Source organism: Passer domesticus, chromosome 13 (assembly GCF_036417665.1).
Source record: "Passer domesticus isolate bPasDom1 chromosome 13, bPasDom1.hap1, whole genome shotgun sequence".
NCBI classification, from domain to species: Eukaryota; Metazoa; Chordata; class Aves; order Passeriformes; family Passeridae; genus Passer; species Passer domesticus.
Window position 1 is genome coordinate 12048133 of NC_087486.1, and position 6172 is coordinate 12054304.

General features: G+C 38.6%; 1 long non-coding RNA gene across 1 annotated transcript; it reads left to right on the forward strand.

Moving 5' to 3' along the window:
- On the forward strand, window positions 1-4966 carry LOC135280114 (uncharacterized). Its single transcript, XR_010347175.1, has 3 exons — window positions 1-3250; window positions 3539-3693; window positions 4567-4966. It is a non-coding gene; the product is annotated as an uncharacterized LOC135280114 (long non-coding RNA).
- Window positions 4967-6172: the final 1206 nt, after the last annotated feature.

A 6172-nucleotide genomic window follows, 5' to 3' on the forward strand; every position in this document is an offset into this window, starting at 1 on the left:
TATTTCTTCTGTGTTTACATTGATGCAAGCGGCCGAGCAGCTGATTTATCTTCATTTGTCAGTTTGATGGACTGGTACTAATTGCGTGAGTAGGGTGCTCGTTTCCCCGCCGATGCGCGGCTTGTGCAACAGGTGATATTTAGTTGCTAGTGCACATCTCTTTCTGGATGCTACCTGCCAAAGCTGTCATTAAGATTTCAGGTGTGTTTTTATACAAGCAGAGTAAAATGTCTGGAGGCAATAGGATCCTTTTTGGGGGGGTGTGTGGTAATGAGTTTACTTGCTCCTTTTATGCTGAGAAGCAATAACAATGCCCAAAGTCTGAAAGTTTGTGTGCCATCAAGCATGATGTTACACTGTAGTTTTCTCTGGTAAGAAAATCCTGAACACAATTGGTTTGGGAGTTTTCTTGTAAAATATACTGTGAGAAAAACGACAAGATTTAGTTTTGTTTATCTAGCTTAAATATAAACAATCTCATTTTCATAATGTGTGAAATTTGTCTGTTTTAAATGGAGTGTTCATCTGCTTCGTCTGGAAGTGTCAGTTACTCATACATGATGACAGAAGTGCATTAATAAGGCAGTCAGGAACAAAATGCCAGGGCCATCACGTTCTGTCTCTTGACACCCTGGAAATCCTACTGTTTAGTTTTCACTTACCATGGCAGATTGCCTAAGTATCGAAAAGAAATGCACCTAATCCTGAAATGCACTTTTGACCCCTTGTCTTTGACCCTGACACATGCTGACATTGGAAATTAAATTTTGGCAGTTTTGCTGCATTCAGTAAAGGGAAGTTTGCAGAGGCAGACAGAAAATCTATTCCTACTCTGTAGATTTATCACAAAAATGCCGAAAGCAAACAACAAAGCAAGTTTGCTTTAGTGGAAACAAACTCACACCTTTGCTCTTTCAAAGATCCTGTTTACAAGTTAAAGCCATGGCTCAGACTGTCTTTCTTCTTAAACTACCAATCTATAGGTGCTGCCTGAAGGCACTTGCAAAGGAAAAGATCAGGAGATATCCTGCTGCTATCATGGTCTAACAGAAGCACTTGATGTTCTGAATACTGGATGATTGTGTTTCTGTAGTCTGAGAGCCTGGAGAGCTGAAGCTGAAATAGAGGCACAGGTGTGCTGTCACCAGCAAAATGATTGCTCTGTGCAGAAAAACTCCAGCTGAAGTTACCCAGACCAATACAAATCTTTCTGGCTCAAAGTGTATTCCCAATAAGCCTATTAATGGGTTATATCCTAAAAAGATTCAGAAAAGGTCAGTTGAAAGGACTCCTAATGTTACCTTCCTCAAAGGCTCTGCCCACGTTGAGGCACAGTTTGGGTTCAGCTCTAGCTGTTCCATTAGCAGCCTGGCAAGAGCTTGGATGAGATGTTAGGAACTATATTTTCTTCTTGGAGGAGGAGGAGGGGAAGGTTTTGAATTTTGTTAGAATTAAACAAGGTGCTGTGAGGCACAAGTGGCTTTGTATATTTTTAAAACATTTTTATTTACTTTTATTTCCTTACTGTGACTGGATTTGTGCTAAACATTTTTCTGTGTTACAGGTCATGCATGAGACAAAATTCATCGTGGATTGCTTCTAAGACTGTTGTCAGCATGGAATTCCCTCTCAGAATGGATCCAATCTGTATTTGGAGAGAATGAAATAAAATCATTATAGATCGTGAAACAGATCTAGCAAAGAAAGTGCTGTGAGAACATGACAAGAAATTTCTCCTGTCACATGGTGGTTGTAAAAGTTAATGCACAGAAAGAAAGTGATGAAGGATTTGTTATGCTGGCTAGAAAATAAATGCAATAAGTGTGTAGTGTAATTGGGAAGAAAACCCAAGTATTTTGGTGCCCAGTTCTGCGCTCTGTTTGCTGGCAAAGACTAATTTGTATTTTGGCACTCTAAGAAAGTGGTACATGGAGGTGACTTGATAGGATTGCTGATAACTTGTCAGGTTTCTGCTGGGCACTGTTGTTGGTACAGTTCTGGTGTGAAACTCCATTTTAAATATAGAAACAGATATGTTAAAAAGAAGTAAAATATCCTCTTTTTCCTTTCTGTCCAGGAAATTGCTGTTAACCCTTTTCCCAAACCGTTTCCTCTTTCCAGAAGATGTTTTTACAGTAAGTGAAGTAGGCAGTGTGGTGTCAGGATACCAAACAGAAGATAAGCTCCAAACTTCATAGCCATGGAAGTTGCTGATGGCTGCTTTTTACTTTGCATTTCCTCTTGCTGGCTGGTTCTGCATCATCACTCCCTCATGTGTGTGTGTTTATTACATTCTCAGTTATGACATGGCATTTTTTACTTGCAGTGAAAGATCACTACAAATATAACAGAAATGCAAGGGTATTGTTACAATGCCTCACCTAAACATTTGCTCAAGAGCAGGTGCCTTATCTTTAAAATCCTCTGGATGGCACTGAAGCCTTAGATATATATACTCAGAGCCTTTTCTTTCGGGTACCAAATCCTATTATCTAGGTTAGCTCATCTGTATTCAAAAGATCAATGTTGCATTATTACAAAGATCCTTTCAAGTGTAAAAAGGATGGCACTTCATTACAGAAAGTAAAAGAAACTAATCAAACTTTCTTGGTGAAATCATTGACTTTTTATAGTAAAGGGCAAATTTAAGAATTTGAAAGTCCGAAATGTAAGAGTCTTACAGTTGAGGCTCTGTGCTGCTCTAACTTAAATCTCCTGTAGCACAGTTCTTGGATTTTCATATAATCTGGAGAAGAAAGTGGTGTAACTGTCCTGATGGCTTCTGGCTAAGCCAAGTTGACATTTGCCCTGCTGCAATCTGATATTCTGTGTTGCTTAGGAAGTGTCCAGTGTGCAAAGAAGGTCTTTATATGAGATAATCTCATTGCTGAGGACAGTTAGTTGTGCCGTAGCAGATACTCAGTTAACCTGAAATCATAACGTGTTTGAGTCCTTGTCTAGGATGTCTTTTAGCTTTGTGCAACTTGTCATAACAAATACTCAGCTGTTTTTCCCTTTTTTGTTATGTTTCATTTGTCAAAGGACAGCACAGAATTGTACAGATTCCTAGTTTATTTCTGATAGCCAGATCTCCTGTCTCATGTCTCTTCTTTGTAGCTTTCCAAATGCTTTGTTACAGAATTGGTTATTACTGCCTTACACTGCCTAAGGATAGATCCAGGACAGAACTCAGACCACTGAACTTCAGAGAACTGGTGCTGATTAGCAGCTCCTCTATAAACACCTCACTGTGAGTATTGATAATATTTTTTTTTCCTTTTGCTTATTTCCTTGCCTGATTAGGTGACTTGTGTAGCTCACCAGCCATTGGTAGGCCTTGCCATTGAAAATGTTGCTCAGAACTCCCTTTTGTTGACTGAGTGCTCCGTTCTTTTTCATGAATAAATCTCTAGCATCTGATCATCCACAGAAATGAATATAAATGGATTATGAATGCAGCCAAATCAAAATTCAGCTTTAATTTGCATGCATATTCATGAATGTTTCTTCTCACCAGCTCCTTTCTCACTGACAACAGGCACGAGAGGAGCTGCCAAAGGTCAGTGCCATAGCAGATCTCAGCAGCACTGAAAGCAGACCAGTCCAACCAGCTTGTACCAGTTGGCACTTTGAACTCAACTCCTGCTTCTCCATCTCATCTCAAACAGTCTTACACTTCCTTCCTTGGTCAAGGTGAGGTGTTGGAGACTGTAACCCTGAAATAAATTGTAATTAACAGGATAATCCAGCTACTCTATCCTCAGTACTTAATGGTGGTTGTTGGAAACTGAGCATAAAGTAGTATTTACCTCAAGGAGAGAGGGAAACATCTTTCCTGATGTGTTAGGATGGGTTCACCTGGGGATTTCTTGAGCTCAGTTGGTTGGAGCCTGGTGTTGATAATGCTGAGATCCTGGGCTGGATCCCTGTATGGGCCATTCACCTGAGCTGAACTAAATGATCTTTGTGGTCCCTCAAACTCAGGATATCCTGTGATTTCCTGCATTTCTGGAAACAGCTGGTATTGTTTGCTGTCAGAGATGAGGTGCTGGATTAGATGAGCACTTCATAGTTGTGGGGTTGGCAGGTTTTTCTTTGTCTTTCTGGAAATGCTGGCCACACATGTACTGCATAGGCTGTGCAAGTCTGTCAAAGGGTAGAAATGTGTATTGGGCTGAGGTTTCACATTATTAACTATGCCATTGGGGAAGATTTGTAAGAACACATACAAACCTAGTTAGTAATTATTAGGTTGTTTCTGGTAAATAATGGAAGACCACAAAAAACTAATTTCTTTTCTTTAGAGCTGATTGTATTTACAGATTGTAATGTGATTTCTAAATTATGTTAGATGTGCTTTTTTACTCTACTATTTTTTATTATTATTATTATTTTTGGTGGGTGTTTATATTTTATCTAGTTTGCTGAGGTCATTTAACAGTTCTGTTGCAAGTGTCTTTGGCACTGCTGCCCCAGAACAGAATGTACTAAAAAAAAAAGAAATGGAAATATGTTACTTTTACCCCTCATAGCTTCTGTTTGCCATTTCTGTCACTGATATTGCAGGTTTAGAGGATGCAGAACTGAAATCCTCTGCCATTTTACCATGACTCAGGAAGGCTAAAGTAGACTGCACAAAGCTATCAAGCTGGATTGCAAGTCTTTTTATAAGGCTATTTTCCTTACATTTCAGCATTTTATTTGTTCACCAAATGTTTTGACTGATCCATCATCTTCAGGTGTTGATTTCAATGGAAACACTGTGCTTGATCTAAAGAACAACACAAATAAATGTTGACTGTATCAGTATCAATCAAAATAGTCTTACTATTCTTCTGCAAGAATTTAGAGGAAAGCGAGTTGTTTGGTTTTTTTTTTATAAACGTATGTTATTGTTAACCATCCTTTGTAGAATATGGCCCTACTTAAAAAGGTATTAAAAATATTTTCTGTGTTTTCAGACATCTTTTTCTCACTAAGACAAATTACTTGTACAAAACCTAATGACTAGAAGACCAAGATAGGCACAGCTGGCAAGTAAATTAATTTCATTTCATAGTAAATAAAGCTATGATTTTTTGACTATTTGTATTTTAATATAAGAAATGAATCTTCTACCTAGATTTTTACTTCTTAGGCTTATTGTCGATAGCTTAAAACTTCTCCTGGAACTGCATGATTTTTCTTTCTGTGTCTTGATATTTCTGTTGCTGTATCCCATGTGAATTAGGAGAGCTAACTTCTGCCAGTGGTACATGTCACTAGGGCACTCCATCATCAGAGGATTTTGTTTGAAAATAGCAGGATGTTTCTGTATCTCAAATACTTAATATTAGCTTTACTGATGGGAAGCACTATATTTTAATAAAAAAGTTCAAAAAGTTCACTCCTTGGGTTCAAAAGTCACTACTCGGAGTGTTTGTGGCATTATAAAAATTCTGTGCCTGATAGGTTTTGAAAACATTAGGAGCATGTGAATAGTTCATTTAGATTAGATCTTCATTTTGTTCAGCCATGCCCTTTCCTTGGTGTACTAGCCCTGTGTCAGGGTCCAGCCACCCTGGCTCACACAGCCAGCACAGGCCAATCCCTAACAGCTCAATTTTCTATTCTGTGTGCATTGGTGAGGGAGTTTGAGAGTAGAGTCCCAGAGTACCTTTAATTCTGGTTAAGACCTGTGTCTGACTACAGTTAATTTTCTTCTTCGTTATGATTTTGACTCAGGTGGCCCTGAGTGCATCTGGGTTCCCTGTTAATCCGTACCAAAAAAAGTCACACTGATGCATCCTCATATTCCATTAAGCCTGTCTTCACATCACTTTATCTCATTAACTGCTTGATCAATGTCAAAAAAAAAGAATAATCTTTCATTAGCTCTCAGCTTCAAAAGACTCAGATTTTCAGATCAAACTGTTTCTCAACAGCTGCATAAAAGTCTATAAATCCAAGAGGTTAACTTCAAAGAACACCTTGTGGGTGTTCTGAAACCAGTTGACAAGTAAACAGTAATTTATGACCAAAGATATGCTCTAATGAAATGCCTTTAAAACCATGGGTAATCTTCTAGTCTTCCCCTTTTTATTCTAGTGGGTGGCTCCTAGACTGACAGCAATACAAGTGGATGTCTCAATTAGCCATGGAGCAAGCAGTGATGTTCCAGGGTTTTTACTGT